Source organism: Canis lupus, chromosome 8, assembly GCF_003254725.2.
Source record: "Canis lupus dingo isolate Sandy chromosome 8, ASM325472v2, whole genome shotgun sequence".
NCBI lineage: Eukaryota > Metazoa > Chordata > Mammalia > Carnivora > Canidae > Canis > Canis lupus.
In genome coordinates, this window is record NC_064250.1 from 5,016,715 (window position 1) to 5,037,549 (window position 20,835).

Here is a 20,835-nt window from a genome sequence, read left to right on the forward strand (position 1 = left end):
TGCACATGTGCACAAGTTTGTCGAGTTTCTTGTAGGACTTTTAGAATCAACCCAGTTATTGCATCCATCCCAACCAAAACCATCCCAACACGGTTGCCCAAACAACACTTAAGATATAATTAATTGCAGATGGCAAAAGAGTAAACACTTCTTTGATATAAGAAATCTCTAACTTGTAAGTTCATGTTTACAAAGGTGACTGGTGGGTTAAAATGAAGAACATACTTTTTTGTATCACGAAGGATAGAAATGATGACTGTCTCCTTTGGCAGCTGACATTCGCCTGGTGTCCTTTGCTATCTGTGGTTCGGTCTCCCAGTTCTTAGACTAAAGCAATTTAATTCCAACATTTAAATCTCTTTTTCTCTTCCTAAATTAGATGGCCAAATTAGATTCTTCTTAAAGTCTTTTAGCTTAAGGAGACTTTAAGGAGTCCTATTTCAGGAGTCTGTTGACTTAGGACCAGATTTTGGCCTGATCAGAACTTGTCACGGGCTCCTACCTTTCTCCCAGAGACCTGGTTCCCACCTTGCATCCCAGGTACTGATATGATCACTATCTGGCTTTCATTTGCTTTCCATCCTGCCTTACTTCTCTAACGCTGCCCTTGCCAGCCTCTGGAAGCTTGTTCCCACTGGCCCATGGGGCCATTTGTTTGCTGCCCATTGTGGAACATTTTTGCCGTCAGCTACCACCTGGTCATCTGGTTATCTCTTACATCTTGGTTGAAGATACCGTGACCACCTGCTTATTGCTATTTCTTCCTAAGGATTGTTTTTAGGTTCTCCCTCAATTACCTCTTTGTCCTAGCAGGTTTCCAGCTCCTGCTTATTCTAGGACAGGCCAGTACACCAACCTCAATAGCTGTCTCACTCTGCTATAAAGCTGATGCAGCTGGAATCAAGGGCCTGGCTGTAAGAAGTGTGGAAGCCAGGCAGGAGGACAGTAATTAAACAAATCTAAAAACAAATTGAATAAGAAATAGTTGCTTAATTTTTAAAGCTGGTGCTTAAAGTAAAGTAGTCTTAATTAGAGGAAAAGAGGAGATACATGTAAATTATTTTAAAAATCTGAATGATCTGAGCCTTTGAGGCAAAGTTTTCAGTAACTGATGGCAATGACTGTTATGGTTAATTTCCCTTCAAGCTTATGGATTTACTCTTCCTTGATATGGAAATATCATTAGTGATACTCTTAGGCTGATCAACCATAATTAGGATAATTTTTTTTGCCTCACAAATGAAATAAAAGAGATTTTTCCCCCTACAGGATTTTTGGGCAAAACATGAATAGCAAGTAGAAGGAAGGAAATCATTAAAAATAAATGTGTATATGTGAGTAAACAAAACTGTAAGACCTTGATGGGGACATGGGAGTAGCAGATAATGCACCTAAATGCTATCCTTCTTATTGTGGAGGAGGAAATATTTTGTTTTACTCACTTAATGTATGAAATCAAAAAAGACAAAAAGTAACTAGTTATAAGTGAGTCTCCCGTATAGCTTTCTACTTCCACTAGGTTGCCTTCCTCAGAAACAACAAATATTATAAATTCCTTATGTATCTTTCCAGAGAAATTCTATACATATACCATCTTTTGTATGTATATATGCCTTAATATACACACATGAATGAAGTATTTGGATGAATTTGTATTTAATTGGTATTACAGTCTCTAAGGACCAATAGTTTCTTGTCAAGATATTTGGTAAAAAAGTGATGTCAGGCTTTTTTGGTAAACCTTGTTAGAATTATATTTCTTTCGGGTTTCATTTTTGAGTTCCAACGTATGCCATCATTATTGTAGATTAATGTCAATAAAATGATGATTTGGTTGATCTTAATCATGTCTGCCTGTTCCCTCTGGAGGGACCTGGGACCTTATACTGTTCTTGGCCACACACTTTCTAATATGTTTTGATATAAATCAGTTTCCCTCCATCCTTGGGGCTCAACAGTTATCCTGGGGTTCCTGCTTTCCCATTGCCCTACAGATTCTCTTCATTGTTCTTTTAGTTGGATACATTATTTCTTATGTTTTGTGTATTCCTCCTTCTTAGTTTCTCTTTTCTCAATTTATTTCCTCATTTTGGTGGAATGCAACTACCGGTGATTTCCAGATAGATGATAGATAATTTTGAGATCTGTATCTCTGTATCTCTTTATTTAGTTTTCCACCCAACATGTATAGAGTTCTACGTTGCAAATCTTTATCCTTCAGAATTTTGAAGATATTGTTCCATTTTCTTTGATCTTGCAGAGTTTCTGGTAAGTCAGAAGCTATTCTGATGACTTTTTCTGTGTATGTGACCTGGGTTTTTTTTTTTTAAATTAAAGACTTATTTATTTGAGAGAGAGACAGAGCGCAACATACAACAAACATGAGTGGGGAGAAGGGCAGAGGGAGAGGGGGAGAGAGAGAGAATCTCAAGCAGACTCCCCACTGAGCACAGAGCCCCATGTAGTGCTCTATGTCACAATCTTGAGATCATGACCTGAGCTAAAACCAAGAGTCTGATGCTCCACTGGCTGAGCCACCCAAGCACCCTGTGACCAGTTTTTTAATTCTAGGAAGGCTTTATATCTTTTCTGTGTCCTCAATGTTTTGAAATTTTGTAATGATGTGCCTTAGGTGTGGACCTACTTCCCTCTATTGCGTTGAGCATTTTATAACTCCTTTCAAGCTAGAAACTTAGGTCTATTTGTCCTGGAGGGTTTTGTGAACGATTTAATTTATGATAGCCTTCCCTCTATTTTTTCTCTTTGGAACTCTTACTCAGATTATTCTAATATTTGGATGCTAGTTCACTTGTATGTTCTTCATTTTTTTTAATTTCTTCTTCTTTATTTTCCATTTCTTTATTGTTATCTTTCCATCTCTGTACTTTCTTCATGATTTTCTCAAATGTATCTTCCAAACATCCTATTGATTATAAAAAATTCTGTTATGTTTTTAATTTCTAACAGCTTCTTTCTTATTAGCACCATATCTTATGGATGTAATGTCTCCTCTTAATGCTCTGAGGATATTAACTATGGATTGTTTTTAAGCTTTTTCTCTAAGCTTTTTATAAGTTATTTTTTCCTGATTTTTGTCTTTATCTTTCTTGTTAACTGATTTCTTCAAACGCTCATTGATCTTTGGTTGTCTGCTAGAAATTAAAAGTGAGCCTAAAGCTTTTATCGATTGTGTGGGGCTTTGAGCTTCACTGTAGGGTGATCTCATGCTTATGTCCTTGTTACCTTGTTCTCTGAGGTTGCCTAGAGTTTTCTCAGCTTGGCTCCTGCTTGGGGAATGGAGGTCTGGCTCACAGAGCTGTAGAAAAGTAAGGCTAGAGGCTGAAGGTTTTAGTACTTAGAACAAAGCATTCAAAGTACATTTATACTTTAATTACCCTTTATATATGACACACAGTTCTTCGGTTGTCTGTTCCTGGTTCAGAAATCCTGTTTGACTCATTCAAGATGAAACCCTAGGATTCTGCTGGCACTGGGAAAAGCTAGTCATCTGTGAGCATGCTTTGGGAGAAAGGGTCTAACTGCAACTCAAACAACTATAATACATTTTTTCCTTATTTTAGCTTCTCTGTCTCCATTGCTCACTCATAGTTCTAGATGTAGCTGGAATTTACAGTGTAAATAAGGTTATTTATCAGCATTCTCTCACTGTTGACTTCAGATTCTCCTGCTTTGGGTCTGGAGATCCATTTCTTCTCATGCTTTGTTTTCATCTTCCAAAATTGTGTCACATCGTTTTCTCTAGTAACTCCCATCCTGGTAGAAATCTACCTGTCTTAAAAAAAATCCCTTTATTGTAGTTTAATGGATTTGGATAAGGAAGGAAAATTATGTGCTGTATTAAATCTTCCATCTTAATGAGGAAGCCCGTAGGTGGCTGTTTGGGATGGTGGGTTTATGATTGATTTGCATTTGCATTTGCATATCTATATTATAACTTTTTATGTTTAGAAGTATTTTGCTTTGGTATAAAACAAAACACAATCCATTAAGAATTATTTTGAAAAATATAAAAACTTTCCTACTCCCTCAAATGAAAATTACTTAAGGTAAAGTGAACAGGGTGATATGTAATGAAAGAGTGGAATCATTATATGATCACTATGCATGAGCTGAGGAAGAAATTATTGGGGGGTGGGGGAGGCAGCCATCGTTTGTAGCAACCACTAGATGGTGCTATTGGGCAAGGTCAGCTTGGTTGTGGTTTGGGTTTCCTTGAGGTAAGGTGGTGTTTTGAGGTCTGACAGGGTTGAGGGACATCCTGTAGCCACAACCTTTTTATGTATGGTATTTATATAAGCTTGGCATGCTTTCATTTTAATATACTTTGTCCATTCCCAGATAAGTATGAGTTTTAGTGGCATTTTTCAGATGTTGCTTGTAATAGTTACTCTGAGATTTTGGCCTGAAGGTAAAGAGGTCTAGTTTATTTAAATGATATATTCAGCAGCAACTCTATTAAGTGCTTTGAAAGAGCTTACTTTTGATAATCAAGGTAATAATGAATGCAGGAGAAAAAGCTGATAAAATCCACCCACAATTCTAAAATCTCACTGGTTAAAGTCTGTTTTTTTCTTTCTTGACATTTTATCTGTTTCTGCTCTGGATACCAGGTGGATCTTGAATTACCCAATAATTGAAAAATATAGCAGGTGAAGGGGGACAAAAGCAATTCTGCTAGCTGGTGCTAAATATGACCTAACTGCTTATATTCTTAAAATAAGAGAAATACCTCGGGGTTGGGAGCCCAACTGCTCACTACCTTTATGGATCTCTCTCTGTTTTTAACAGCTTTTTATTAAAAAGCACATTTTAAGGCAGCTCTTGATGTTCAATTTTTTTTTTTTTTTACCTATTTTCATCTGGTTAAATACTGATGTAATTAAATGTAGCTTAGGTTAAATTTATATAAATATATATAGGGTCACTGAAAGGACTCGGTCTCTGCATTAAAAAGCCATGGCTGAGCCTCAGTTTTATAGAAACTGATTACAATATGCTCCACACAGAATAATGGAATTCTCTGAATCTCAACAATTTAAAAATTTTGCTTTTTTTTCTCCTTCATATTCTTTGTGGGAGAATAAACTAATGTAGCTAGTGAGCAACAAATTAGTTGAAAGGCACTGAAAGCAGGTTATGAAAGTTCTGTTAATGGTGAGATACAGAAAGGACCAATACACAGACAACACAGTTTATTGAAACTGTGATTTTATTACTTTTTCTTTTTCCTGCCGACCTTCTTTGTCACATTTATAATGGCAATTAAACAGGAATAAAATGTTGGTTTGAGGCTAACTGCCCCAAATGAGTTAGACTGAAAGGATAAGATAAAGATATAGTTCTTAATTATTTCTTGATGAAGCTTAAAGGAAATAGGAATTGGGGAAAGGAATGGGAACAATATATTTGGCTTCTGGTGGTATATGCAGTTGATTTGCAGATTATGCAGTTGTGGTTCAAAGACAAAATTTTATCTCCTAAAATACCACTACCACTTGGCAGAAATGCTTTATCACTGGAAAATAGCCATGGAAAAAATGAATATATAGACATGTATAGTGGATTTGTACCTATGTAAATATCCATGGTTCTGCAGGTGGGGCAATGGTGGGTCTCATTTGATTAATTCTTGATTTTTCTTACTGTTTCTCCTATATTGTTCATGTTTTTATCTTATTCTGTCCAGGAGAATATTTAAACTTTGTTTTTCAAATATTCCATGGAAATTCTCTTGTTTTTAGAGAGAGAGAGAGAGAGAACAGTGAGGGGTGGGGCAGAGTGAGAAGGAGAGACAAAAATCTTAAGCAGGTTCCATGCTCAGCATGGAGTCCAACTCGAGGTTCCATATTTCTACCCTGAGATCATGACCTGAGCCAAAATCAAGACTCAGACACTTAACTGACTGAGCCACCCAGGCACACCACTATGGAAATTTTCATTTGGAAGAACATATTTTTCATTTTCAAGAGTCTTTCTCTGAATTTTTTTCCTCCTATAGCATACTCTTCTCATTTCATTTGAAGCTATTAATTAAAAGGAATTTTTTAAGGGGGGGGAGGATTTTTCTTTGTATCTCTACATTATCTCTTTTCCACTTGAATTCCTTTTGCATGTGTCTGTTTTAAACTTTATCTTTCCTTGCTCCACACATGATTCTGAATGCTTTCTATCTAAAATCTCATTTAATCTTTACAACAACATTACAAAGGAGAAATCTTAAATTCCCTTTTACAGATAGGAACACTGAGCTGAAACAAAGGTTAATTAGCCTATCCACAGTCACACACTTAATGAATGTTGGAGTCAGTAGGTGAGCTGTGAGAACTCTGTGTGCATAGCTCAGGCCTCACAGCTGCTGGGTTTCTCTGTGGGAATGCAGAGAAGGAATCAGATGCTTTGCTGACGGGTCCTGTGTTGGCATCCATAGCTGTTACTCAGAGAGAAATCCTCTGATCTCCTACGTTGAGGGATTGTGAGTCTGGGGAAGGTATCAGTTTCCCCACCATTCAATAGGCAGATGCTTTTCAAAGCCTCATGCTTCATCCCTTCTTTCCATTGTGCCAAGTTTTTTCAAATTTGGAGACTTCTCAGTTCTATTTTTCTAAAGCATAAAAATGATCCTTTTGTGGTGGTAGAGGACAAGTTGTCACCTGACTACTTGGAATGACAGAGGAGAAGTGTGTGGGGGGGTCTAAGTCTTTCTTCTACAGACTTTCATTGACCCCATTTTCTGTCCATCCTTCACCCCACCTTCAGAGGTGTCTGCTGCTTCCAGTTCTTGAGCCTACCCTAAATTCTGAGAGATGGATTGTTGTATGAGTTTCCTATTACTGTGGGAACAAATTACCACAAACTATTGGTTTAAAATGACACAAATTTATATCTCCTAGCTCTGGAAGTCAAAAGTCAAAATTGAGTCATATTGGGACTAAAATCAAGGTGTAGGCAGGGCTCTGTTACTTTTGGTGGCTCCAGGAGAGAATTTGTTTCCTTGATTTTTCTAGATTCTAGAGGCTGTTTGCATTCTCTGGCTTATTGCCCCATGTCACACCAACTCATGCTTCCATCAGGTGTCTCCTTTTTGGCTCTGCTCCTCCTGCCCCGTCCTGGGATTATTACACCCCTGGGTAATTCAGGATGCAGTCATCATGTCAAGATCCTTAGCTTACTCACACTTGTAAAGTCCCATTTGCTGTGTAAGGTAATATAGGACTACTCTGGGAATAAAAAATGGATATTTGTTGGGGGGGCATTATGGAGCTTACCACAATCAGCTTGCTTCTTATGGACTGACTTTCCTTCTTATGATTTTATTTATCTGAGAGAGAGCTAGCATGAATGGGTGGGGGGGGGGGCGGGCAGAGGGAGAGGGAGAAGCAGACTCTCCGCTGAGCAGGGAGCCTGACACAGGCTCGATCCCAGGACCCTGAGATCATGACCTGAGCTGAAGGCAGACAGATGCTTGACCACCTGAGCCACCTAGATGACCCCAGACTTTCTCCTCTACAGTCAGTTTGGTTGCAGTTTTGCTTCTCTACAGTCAATTGCCATGCCTTTATCTGATTTTCATCCTCTGCATTGCTGTTGACATGTCTTATGTTTGGTTATCTCATCTTTCATTCTCTTTTTTCTGGGTTTATACCTTTTACAGTCTTCTGTCATTTTTGAAGTATATCAAACTTCCATTTTTAGCTGGAAATCCTCATTTATGTTATAGATAAGAAATCTCAGATGTAGAGAAATTATATGTCTTGCTCAAAGTTATAAAGACAATTAGTGATAGAAATGAATCTTTAAGAACAGAAACAATTCTAGTAATATAAAGAAAATGGAATTTCAAAGTTGAATTAGCACAGAAACTACCTTAGTTCCTTATGATAGATTTAGGATATTTTTTCCTAATCAGGAGATTTTTATTTTTTTACTTTATTTATTTATTTATTTATTTATTTATTTATTTATTTATTTTTAATATATATATTTTTTGGCCAATGTGGCCAATTTTATTTTTAATATTTTTTTTAATCAGGAGATTTTTAGAGCCGATCTTTTTGTTATCATTTTAAAGATGTGAATGTCACCATGTCTCATGGAACCATTCTGAAAGTTAACAGATGAAAGTTTCTTTGAAAGGCTTAGAGTGCTTCTATAGAAATATGAGAAGCACAGTGTTACTTAGCCAATGCTGGCAATATCCTCTCAATTCTCACTTGTAAAAAAAATCAGAAAATGTGAGTTAGATATGGACAAGAAGTAACTTGGAATTCAGTTTAATCAATTACTAGAACATTATTCAGAAGACTGTGGTCTACATTTTCAAGCCCAGAATTGACCAAATTCTCTATTTTATAACTCAGTAAATAAACTAAGCTTTTACTGGAGAGAATGTGAGCTGTAAATAAGCAAAAGAACAATAAAGTATTCCTAGGGATCTAATCATTTTGGTGTCTAAAATAGAACTTCCAGGCAGAGAATGTAATTATAAATTGGTAAGGGTATATAGAATCTTATACTAAAGGATGCTAACTAGGCTTCCCCCATACTGTGTGCCTTTTAGCCTTCCTAGAAGGTGAGAAAAATGAAACTTGTGTCTTTATCTGTCTGGAGATTTGTACAAAAATGGGAAATGGAGCCAAACATAGAAGCAGTTCTCATATCTTAGGTCTAGAGGGAGAGGATAGGGACAGCAGGACTGAGAGGGAGAGGGAGAAGAGATGGCGGGGGTTGGGGGGGGATCTTGAGGGGAGGGGTAGAGAGGCTGCTACTGAAGATATTTCTATGAGGGAAAAAGAGTTCATTAACTTTTCTTGCTTTTGAAAGTCTACAGCTCTGTCTTAATTACTGATAGTGATTCCTGCTCAAAGAGAGTTTTATTCCTTCTTCCTTTCCCTTCTCGATGGGCATTCTCACATTTTGTAAACCTATTTTCTGCAATAGGAGGTCACAATTCAGAGCACAGCTAATCATTCATGGTGGGGGAAGAATAAAGGAGTCCTTCTAAGCTAAGTTATTTTAACATCTTGCTAAGCACATATTCTATGACTCTTAGATATGGCCATGGATTACTATTAGTCACCCAACTCCTGTCATATTCCAGAAAGTATTAGGACTATAAATGACCATAAGGTTCAAATTTATTTATATTTAAGACTCAGACTTTATTTATATTAAGACTCAGACTCTGCTTTTTTGTTTCACTGCAGCTTACAATTCTTTTACTTAATAGTTGAGAAGAATAGAATATGAATATGCTGGGAGAAGAAGGAAAATAATTTTACCAAAATCTTCTTGTTTTCATTCTCTGTATAGACACAGGTAGAAACTAGTGGTGATTTGGGTTTCTTTGTGGAAATAGAGTTACATGGTGGAACTGTGCTGAGAAATAGGGTATGGTGGGGTATAGAACATGCTACCCCCAAATATGGCACTTTGGCACATTGAGAAAATGGCAGAAGCTGCTATTCTCTCCTGAAATGGGTCATAAAACCCTCATGTGAGAGGTGACTACTCCATTTTTGGTGGAAAGGAGCATCCGTATCTCAAGATAGAGTGATGCCAAGAAGAATTTGCATAAATAAATCTTGCTGAGTTTCCTCCAGTTTACAACACTTGCCTCATATTCTCTATCACATCTATATGACTGTCTACTCTCCATCAAACTTGGCATAAAAATCCTCAGATTTAACTCTTTCTTCAGGTCTTCATTTCTTTATGAAGGCTCTCATGCTACATAAATCATATTAAATAAGTGTATATGCTTTTCTCCTGTTAATCTGTCTTTGTGCGTTCAGTTGGGAGGGACCCTAAGAGGCTCCAGGAAAACTTTTTCCTCCCTTGTTAGTGGATCTTGGAGTTGGGGCTCATTTGGACCTTCAAAGAAGACAGAGTCTCTAGCTGTGGAGGAAAGCAAATAGATAGACACAAAAAAAGAATGCCTAGCTTTAAACCATTTTCTGTGGTAATAGTCATTCTTTGACTTACCTTTTCTCACTGACAGGCTGAGCAAAGACAAGGAGCTTCTATGCTTATAGATGAAGGGAATTATCAGAGGAGCTGTTTTCTCCTTTTCTCCTCTATGCATTGTAAGAGCAGGAATGCAAGAGTGTCAGATTATTCACTGGTTAGTCTTTAACTACTGCTCCCCTGCTTCCAATGGCTCAAGATTTCTATGTTTAAGTTAAAGAGGCTAGTTTGGTGTAGCTAGGAGAAGAGACCAGATAATTTTCTTTACGGCCTTCTATGTATGCAGACTCTCTAGGTAAGGATGCTAATAACCCATATTTACTGAGTGCTTATCGTGTGCTGTGGACTCTGCTAAGGCCCCTGTTTCCCATGACAACTCTATGAAATACGCATCCATATAATCCTTATTTTATATACCGGAAATGGAGGCAAAGAAAATTCATTTGCCTACCCTAGGTCATACAGCAAAGATGTGGTAGAGAACAGATTTGAATCCAAGCAGTATGGCTCTAGAAACTCTGCTTTTGACCACTCTCCATATAGCCTTAAAGGAAGGAAGACCTAAGCTATATTCTTTCATATGCCCTGTGCTTTAGTCAAACTGGCTTATGTTATGTTCTTCATGGACACAGCTTATGATTTCTCAACTCTGTACCTTCACTCATGTTTTTCTCTGCTCAAAATACCTTTCTTTCCAAATATATTTCCTCCTGTTCTATTACCACCCCTTCCCTAGTCAAACAATATCCAGTTCAAGAAGCTTTCGTAAGACCCTTAGTAGAAATTGATCTCTCTCCTTTTTGAACTTCTGAGATATTTTATATTTTCCTCCTTAGTAGTACTTACTGTTCTCTGTTTTTTTATTCATCCCTCCCAATTAAATTGTAAATTACTTGGAAACAGGACCATTTATTTTTGTATCACTATACATTCCTGGCATAGGCTGTGCCTGTGGCACAACTTTGCTTAATTAATATCACTGGTAGACATGTCCAAATTGTACATATTTTGCTGTAGGGAAAATCAAAGTGACCAATAATGATTCACATATACTCTCTCTTTTCTGTGTTTCTACACATGATTGCTTCCTGAATAGGTGTCTCATTGGGTCACTGATTTCCAGAAGGATGTCCACGGATCTACAATCACAGGCTGAAGTTTATTTAATGACAGAAAATAGATTTTCAGAGATGGTTACATAAGGTAAGTGATAACAGGGATTAGACAGAGATATGGCCTCCCCAGTCTTAAAAAATTTCCTATAGGGAATGGCTATTTTATAGAGCACAGACATGGTGGTAGAGGAAACTCATGGGACTGCTCAACCACCCTCCTGTTCTGTGGAGCACTGCCAATTAAAGCAAGGAAACAAAGATGATGAAACCCTAGTCAAGGTGAGCCTGGCCCTTCTCGGTTGCTTGCTACATTTCATTCAATCCATGTTTTTAATGTGAATATTCTGGCTTTTTTATTTGCATGCCCTTTTCAGTTCTCTCTCCCCTTTTCTCATAAAAATTTTATTTTCATTCTAATTAACTTTCCTCCAGATCCCCAGTGTTTATTCAAAGGTCTGCTGCTCTTCTGACTATTTCATCTTTCCAACATCCTGGGGACGTTTTCACTCTTTGGTTTCCCTCCTGCTTCACTTAGTCTTTTGTTGTTTCCATTTCTTTTTCTTTTCTTTTTTTTTTTTTCAGATAGTAGCCCGAGTCAATAATGGAAACACTTTCTTCTTGCAGCTTCCCTGCTTCTCTTAGAAAAACATCTCCCTGTGTGAATATGAATAGGGTCTGTAAGGAAAAACTCATATTTTCAAAACGCTCAGGAAATTAACAGGAGAGAGCTAGAAGTTGGTGATCAGGAAGGCAAGGCAACAGAATATTCTGAAAAACCTGCGGTAATTTTGAAGCAGGTTCCCAATTTGTGACAAATGACCCTGAAGGAAGAGGGTGCTTAACTCTTAAGATATGGTTAAATGTCCTTCCAAACCATGAAAAATAACAATAGGCAATACAGTCTAGTCAATGGAAAAGAGTTTATTTTGTTGCACTATGCACTGTATTCTTGTTAAGTGCTCTATAAGCCTTTGATGCTTTTGAAATGTATTGGTGCTTTGGGGGAATTGTATTTTGAATGGTTGTGTCCCCCCAAAAAATTCATATAACCAGTTTCTTCTTATGGAAGTAGTGGGAAATGGGACCTTTAATTAGGTCACTTTCTTCCATGAGTAAGTGGTGGAGTAACCTGGCGGGAAGGTTACTTCATTTTCCACGGTAGTAGAATCCCTTCATGACTTGGCTTATTATCACATGAAAGCGGCTACAATACACTTCAGTACACCTGCCTAAAAAGAATCAATCACAAATAATAGAAAGCTGGTGTCATAGGCCTGGTTGTTGATTGTTTCCTATTAGGATTCACTATACAGAGATATTTAGGAAGAATCATGGACTCTGTAGTTTTAGAGTTGGGCTTTCCCTGGGTGTTTTTCAGGGCCTTTACCATGGGCTGTGCTGATACTCAGTGACACATGGAAGTCTTGCCAAATGTGATCAGTGATACTGGAGAAGGAAGGACAATTTCCTTCATTATTTCCACAGGAATTCTTCAGAGAAGTTGGCTAGTGTAACACGCCTACATACGCCTCTTGGCATTGCCAGTTATATTTTTAAATTCTATATATACAAACTAGTAAACTGTTACCAAGAGATGGATTTCCCAGGTTTCAGAGTATACGCTGAAGGATACTAGAAGTGGGAAATGTCTATGCATGTTATGGGCCCTTTACCAAAAGGGGTTTAATTCCAACTGGCAGGAACAAAATGGAGTAGCTGAGTAATAGAATGAGACCAGTCAGCAGAGTTAGATACAGGTTTGCAGTGAAGTGGAAGATTCACAGGAGTGGAGGTAATATTTTCCATGCAGCTGATGAAGCCAATGAGTAGGGGACTTGGCATGCAGTAAGAAAGAAGCCCAAATGAGACGATGAAGAGATGTGGCAATGCAGGGCTTTTTGGCTTTGGGGTGTCTGGCTCAGGTGCTTATCACAAATACTGTATTCAGAATCCAGTTTCCATATGGCTGGCTAGAGCCCTTTTCAGGATCTGGGGATTTATGGAATTACTTTGTAATGAGAGACTTTGACATGTTTGGTCTCATTTATCTATTTTTATTTTTTTAAAAAAGATTTTATTCATCCATTTGAGAGAGAGAGAGAGCATGAGCAGGGAGGAGGGTAAGAGGGAGAGGGAGAAAGAGATTCCCTGATAAGCAGGGAGCACCGATGTGGGGCTGGATCCCGGACCTGGAGATCATGGCCTGAGCCTAAGGCAGGCACTTAACCATCTGAGCCACTCAGGCACCCCTGATCTCCTTTTAACTGAAGAGATCATTTTAGTGGGATAAAACTCTAATGAATGAAAACATTTGCAAAGTGATTTTAATGGGTATCTTTTATTGATTTTAAAAAATCATCCATTTTCAGGATTTTATTTGTTATGCACATTATGGAATTTGGAGAACCTCATCCTCCAGATAATAAATGTGTTTCCTACTATTAAACATTTTTTCTTATGTGTATATGTGTAGGTATTTTATATATTTTATTATTCTTTAATCTTACATTACATAGGCATTTAAGTTGGTTTTGACTTTTCAAGTATAATAAATGTGCTGGGATAAGCAACATTTTGCATAAAGCTTTGTCTGTATTAAAATGATTTCTTCAGGCAAGATAACTATAAATAGGATCACTGGTTTAAAGGCTATAAGCAATTTCAAGCTCTTCATGCATATTGTGTTTTTTTTTTTCCAGAAAGAGTAAATTAATTTACACTTCTACCATCAAAAGAGAATTACCCACTTCACTGTACCCTTATCAACATTAGGCATTGTCTTCTTTTTTAATCTGTGCTAATTTAGTTGTTTTTCTTTTAATTTGCATTTTAGGTCATTACTTAGATTGAACACTTTTATATATGTTTATTATACACTTACATTTCTTTTTTGAAAAGTAATGCTCCCTGTTAAAATGTGGGAAAGATGTCCTGATGCATTTCATCTGATTACGAACAGTTCTTGGAATGAATGAATGAATGAATGAGTGAATGAATTTATAAGAAGACAAGTTCTTATAATGCTTCTGCGGATTTGTAAGAAGGTAAAAATCTTCCCTTAATTCTGACTGATGTTACTTTAACTCTTAGAACAACTGAAAGCCATCTCCAGGATGGCCAAGAGCATGTGTTAAATGCCGGTTTTCATATGACACTGTGTTGGGGCAAAATAAAAGCAGTTTATCCAGCCACATGCCCTGTGAATTCCCAAGCTTGGCCCCTTGTTAAAAAATAATAGCTGGTGATTACTGCATTTATTTTGAAAAGTAGTTATTCAGTTCCCAGTATCCGGAGATATTAATTAGTACTTTGGTCACCTTGGGATCCGAGGGACTTTAAATACTTCCCTTATTTATCTTTCTCCTTTTCAAGGTTGCCACACAGCGTTGGACTCCGATAGGCAGGTGCAAGCTGGAAAACCGTTGCCAGGCATCCACGATTGCATGTCAATCACCCTCCCACCTAAAGATATGGTACTCACCACTCAGAATGAATCAGAAACAAGAGCTTTAAATAAAAGAGAATTCTTTGTTTTTAACTTTGACAGCACTTCCCCTCAAACATTCCTGAGTACACACAGGGAAGAATACCTCTCTGGATTATCAGAACATTACTGAGGTTCCAGCCCCTTGACTTTGGGCTGAAAGCTTCTTCAACCTTGAACTGAAAACTTCCTCTGAGTTGTTGGCTCAGTGACTGTCTTTGCAAAGCCATCCAAGTGGTGCTGCCACATGGGAGCTATTTTAAGGTGTCTTGTAGAGCCTGAGATGTATTTCTGTGCTGTAGCAGACATCTCTCAAAACTTCTGTGTGCGTGGCCAGACAGGTCACCCTGTGCCTTGGATCCCATTTTATTAGGGGAGCAGAGATGCCAACCATCCAGAGGTGGGCACACCAGTGCCACTACCCTGAACAAAGAAACACTGGGCCAGATCACACCATGCTCTGACTTTTGGTCACCACTGCATGACTTCAGCCACATTATTTAGCCTTGCTTTCCTCATCTGCAAGATAAGGGAGCAGGAGCAGATGGTCACACAGATTTCTCCCATCTGTATGGATGAATGAATCTGACTCTGCTAGCCTCTGTAGACTTAATCTTTTTTTTCTCTCTTTTTTTTTTTTTTTAAAGATTTTACTTATTTATTCAAGATAGAGACAGAGAAAGGCAGAGACAGGCAGAGGGAGAAGAAGGCTCCCTGTGGGGAGCCTGATGAGGGACTTGATCCCAGGCCCCCAGGATCACAACCTGAGCCAAAGTCAGATGCTCAACCACTGAACCACCCAGGTGCACCCCCCCACCTTTTTTTTTTCTAATCCTCTTACTCCAGAACATTAATCAATTATTTTAAGAATCATTTTAGACTCCTCCCCCATGTGCTAATTATGAACATCAGTCAGGTGTTCACTTTTTCTTCTCTCCAAATGACAGGGATAAAATTCCTTAAAATCTGTAAAGAAATAAAGGGGCCCAGTTGCAATCATGCAGCAAAGTCCTAGTTGTCAGCTTTGGGCTGTGAGGCTAGAGCCTGGATCATGGTATGGCCACAGCAGCAGACACAGACAGAGAAAGTTAGTGTGTAAAGGGATGACACTTACGTGGAGAAAAGCTGGAGAAATGCTTTTCTAATTCAGACAAGACAGATTTTGCATTACAATACAGGCTATGATATACAGGATATGATATGTTGTTGAAGACCAGTACAGCTGTTTTCCACAAAGCTGTGAAGAAAGTAGAGGCAGAAACAGAGGAAACACTGGAAACTAGGATGATACTGGGAAGCTTGAGTCAGTGAGTTTATTCCCAATGAAGCAGGGGGCCATTTGAAATGTGTAGCTGTTTAACACATTTGTCACTGGTTTATCTAAGGTGTAGTTTGGTTTCTTTGTTTATCAATATATCCATAATATATAGACTTTAGAAATGTAAATTTAGATGGAACTAACTGTACATCTTGTTGTTACTCTAAGTTCCATCAGTGACCAAGAGACAATAGGCATCTGAAACTCTAATGTTCTCCAAACCAGCGACCCTGGTTCAACTGGCACTGCAAAGATAGTCCTGTGAATCTATCTGTGTGCACACTTACTAGGTTTATCTTATCAAGGCAATATTTGGAAAATTGATCAACTATGAATAGATATCCAAAATGTAAACTATTTCATGGATAAGCAGGTGTTTCTTTTATCTGTGCTTTTATATCTTTCTATCTTTCTATCTGTTACCAAGATGGTGAACTAGCATGAGCTGCTGTCTCTTTGTATTAAAATTAACACTGAGAGCTTTGCGCAGTGGCAGTATCATAGCCAATGAGGTTTATCTGAGGCGCAATTATTGCTAATTAAAATTAACACTGAGAAATCTTGAGAAGTGAGAGAGAAATGCAGAGTTCAAAAACTAAACAAAACAAAACAAATAGGAAACAATAAACCTTTTGGGAAGCTACTGTTTACATTGAGCTGCTAAAAGTGGAGAGAGCTTCAAAGGATGAAGGGCTGCAGAGGGCAGGGGGAGCATGAGTGAGGGGAAGCTTCTTTGGTTCTGTTTTTCCTTTCCTTGCATTTCCTTGAGCCCAGTGCTACTCTTCACAGAAATCTGTGGCTGTAGCCAAACACTGATGCCGCCTACCCCCGGATAGTAGAAGAGGAGGTAGGTACAAGCTCTGCTTTTTGAGAAATTGATGAAGCGGATGTTAGGGAGTAGAATCACCTAAAGACTCATTCACTCACATGTATGATGGCTGATGATGGCTTCAGCCACTCTCTTAGCTGGGATTGTTGACTGGAATATCAATATTGTTGAATGGATATCAATATCATGTAGTCTGACATGCCACATGGTGACTGGGTTCCAAGAGAAAGAGAGGGAGGCAGAAAGTGTACTATCTCTTATGTAAGTCAGACATTCTGTTTCATTCTGTTTGTCAAGGAGGTCACAAAGTTCTGTCCAGATTCCAGAGGCTGGGAAATAGATTATACCTCTTGATGGGAGAGTAAGAGGAGTCTAGCAGAATATGTAGAACTGGAAATATTGTTGCAGACATTTTGGGAAAATAAACTTGTCACATGAAATCACTTCTAAATAAGGACCAGAAACTGGACTACAAATGTGATCTGTATCAGGTAGTCTGAACCAGTGGAAGAAGAATTTAAATTTAAATTCAAGGACAACACTGCTAGAAGTCTATTTAGACAAGGAATTCAAGCATCTCCTAGGAGAGAACTCATTCCAAGGGGAGAATATCAGAGAGACAAACTTTGTTCAGGAATAAACAGGTCCCTCCAGTGATTAAAAACTGGTTTTGAATGCAGTTTGAATGCAGTTGAATGGATTGCTCTTGTCAAGGATGACTCAAGGATAAAGCATTTAGAAAAGAAAAAAAAGTTTACCTGTTAGGATTGCAAGTCTAGGCTTTAAAAGGACTGGCTCATAAACCTAAAAATATAGCAAGTATACCAAGGCAACCATGTTTATTAGCTCTTGTCAATATGCTATTAACTGCCACAAAATCTAAATGGCTTAATAAGCTTATAAGCTGGTCATCTGGGGCTTGTTCGTTCTAGCTTGGATTTGGCTGGTGGCTCCAAGCTTCCTTCCGTAAGGGCTCATCTATTCCATGTATCTCCCATCCTATCTTCTTTGGGTCAGTAGACTAGCTGAGACATGTTGAGTCAGGTGATCACAGAAGTTCATGGGTGAGTGAATATTAAGGTGATTTCTGCTAAGGACTGGCATCTAAACTGACAAACTGTCAGTTTCAACCCATTGGTCAAAGCAAGCTATGTGGCCACACCCAACATCAATAGTGTGGGGGGAAGTATTCTCATCTTCAGTGGGCGGAAAAACCACATGTCAAAAAGCAAAGAGAGAGGAAGAGCTGAAAACAATAAATGCATTTTACCACACTGTTAATGGAAAACAGCAGTTCTTTTCCCATGTTTTCCATATCCACAAATATTGTGGTGTGTTCGCATACACATAAATTTCAGACATTTAGTGTTATAGAAGTAGGAAAGATCACAGTATTTGTTAATGAGTCAGCATCTCCTGGGAAAGTCTTAAGGTTTCACTTATTTTGGAGTCTAGAACTAGACAAGGGAACCCCCCTTTTTTTTTTTTTAAAAAATATGGGTTTTTAAAATTTATTTGGGGAGGATTTATTTATTATTTTTACTGTAAGATGTGATGCACACGCTTATCTATAAAGGTAACATATAAAGAATTCCTGTCTAAATATGAGATGGGGGTTGAAAGTAGTATAATGTAATATGCAGCTGGAAAGAAGCTGCCTGGGATGAGGTTGTGAATTGTATGCATTAACAGACTAAGGAAGCTGACTTTATCCTCTGTGAAATCATCAGAAAGGTTTAACTTCATCAGATTTTAATATTAAAAACCAATTTAAAATTTTAGAAACCTGATTTTAATGACAATTTAAAAAGATATAGAGGAGAATGCCTGGGTGGCTCAGTTGGTTGAGCATCTGTCTTCAGCTCAGGTCATGATCCCAAGGTCCTGGGATTGAGCCCTGCACTGAGCTCCCTGCTCATCTGGGCATCTGCTTCTCCCTTTCCTTCTGCTCTTTCCCAAGCTCCTCTTTCCCCACTTGCTCTCAAATTAATAAAATCTTGAAAAAAAAAAAAGATGTAGGGGAGAGATACATGAATATAGACCAAACATAACTTGATACAAGGTACACAATGATGATTTTTTAAATTTTTTATTTATTTGACAGAGCGAATGAGAGTGAGTGGGGGGGGGGTGAGAGGGGCAGAGAGAGAGGGAGAAGCAGACCCCCCACTGAGAAGGGATCCTGATGTGGGGCTTGATCCCAGGATCCCAGGATCATGACCTGAGCTGAAATCAGACTCTAAACCAGCTGAGCAACTCAGGTGCCCCGACAATGATTATTATTCTAAAAGAAAAATATAGCAATGAGCAAGCAGAGAGTAGAGAGATTAATCCTAACTGGGAGATTTTGGGAAGATCACTAAACAAGGTAGCAATTAAAGGGACCTTGATAAATTGAAATCATATGATGAGAGAGGGAAGGCAAGCGAGGAAGAAGGCACAACATTCATTTATTCAGCAAATATTGAGTGCTACTAGGTTGTGGGAATTGTGTTAATTACTGGGGATGCACTTTTGGACAAAACTAAAAACATTTCCTGTCATTGAGGAGTTTCCGTCTAGTGGAGATTTAGACATTAATCAGACATTAACACAAATAAATTTAAATCTCTAACAATAACAAGCCCAGTGAAAAGAGAGCTACACAGTGCTAATTGACTCTGCAAGGAGCGTGCCCTGGTTAAGTTAGGACAATCAGGAAATTTTCCCATTAGGAAGCACTGCAGGAGGAGAGATCTGAAGGCTTGGTAGGAGTTAATTAGGTGAGAGGAGGGTGGCACTCAACAATATCGACTACTCGTCACACGCCAGATGATTCCTAAATGCTTTACACGTATTAAATCTGTTTATTTTGACAATAACTTTATGATCTAGGCTCTGTTATTTATCTCCATATTATAGATGCTGCAACTGTAGTTCGCAGAGGGTTTAAGGTGTGGAAGGTGCCTGTGGCATATGAATCCGGACAGTTGTTCCAATACTCCAGTTCTCTCTGTTCTCATTGTGTCATCTCCCAAGTAGGGAAGAGCAAATGGCACATTCAAGGCTCTGGAGGAAAGGCATGCCTGGACTGAGGAACTGAAATGAGACAATGTGATACCAGCAGAGGTAGCCAGGAATGGAGGGAGGGGTGAATGGTAGATAGATATAGACCACTGATAGGGCTACAGGGCTTGGTAGCACATGTAAAAAACTTTTTTGAGGAGCAATTGTAATATGTAGATGCCTTTTAAGCAGTGAAATCATATGTTTAGACATTCATTGTGCAACTATTGTGGAGAGGGCATGGAGGAGCAGCATAGATACAATTGGACCAATTTGGTGGCTAGTGTAATAAGTCAATCAAGAATTGGTGCTAGTTTAGGAAAGGCTGTTGCAAAAGATGCGCAGCTGTGGGTGGATCTTTGCTTTTTAGCAGGTAAAGTTGCATGGACTCTATGAATATTAGAGGGATAGTGTAAGGGGGAAAAAGTGTTAAGAATGACTCCTTATGGGACTCTGGGGTGGCTCAGCGATTGAGCGTCTGCCTTTGGCTCAGAGTGTGATCCCAGTCCAGGGATCTAGTCTCTCATCAGGCTTCCTGCATGGAGCCTGCTTCTCCCTCTGCCTGTGTCCCTGCTTCTCTCTCTGTATCTCTCATGAATCAGTAAATAAAAATCTTAAAAAAAAAAAAAAAGAATGACTCCTTGTATCTGGCATAAGCAACTGGGCACCTGGTTATCAATGAGGACAGATTTGCTTGATGGTGTATTTTGGGGACCGAGGCAAGGTCAGCTCTGACATTGGGAATTGGGATAAGGAGAAATGAAAAGCAGTCTGGAATGACTGTAGCAGGGCATGCCCTGCTTGCCTATGGCTTTTCCTCTTACTGCTGCAGATTCGTAATTGACAGTTGCCACAAAAATATAGAAGACTGGTATATATCAGTTGCACAAATATATAGAAGCAAATACAAATGGACAAAGAAACTGGCTTCTTCTGGTAGATAGATTTAGATATAAAGACAAGGATCACTTAGTTAGACTCAGGTTTATTCCTAGATACATTAGATTTTCTGGTCTTGGCAACATAATCTGAAGGGTAGAAGAACCATAAAGCTAAATAA

The 20,835-nt window shown here is 38.4% G+C and overlaps 1 pseudogene; it reads left to right on the forward strand.

Moving 5' to 3' along the window:
* Window positions 1-16,379: 16,379 nt before the first annotated feature.
* On the forward strand, window positions 16,380-16,498 carry LOC112658233 (U4 spliceosomal RNA; annotated as a pseudogene).
* Window positions 16,499-20,835: the final 4,337 nt, after the last annotated feature.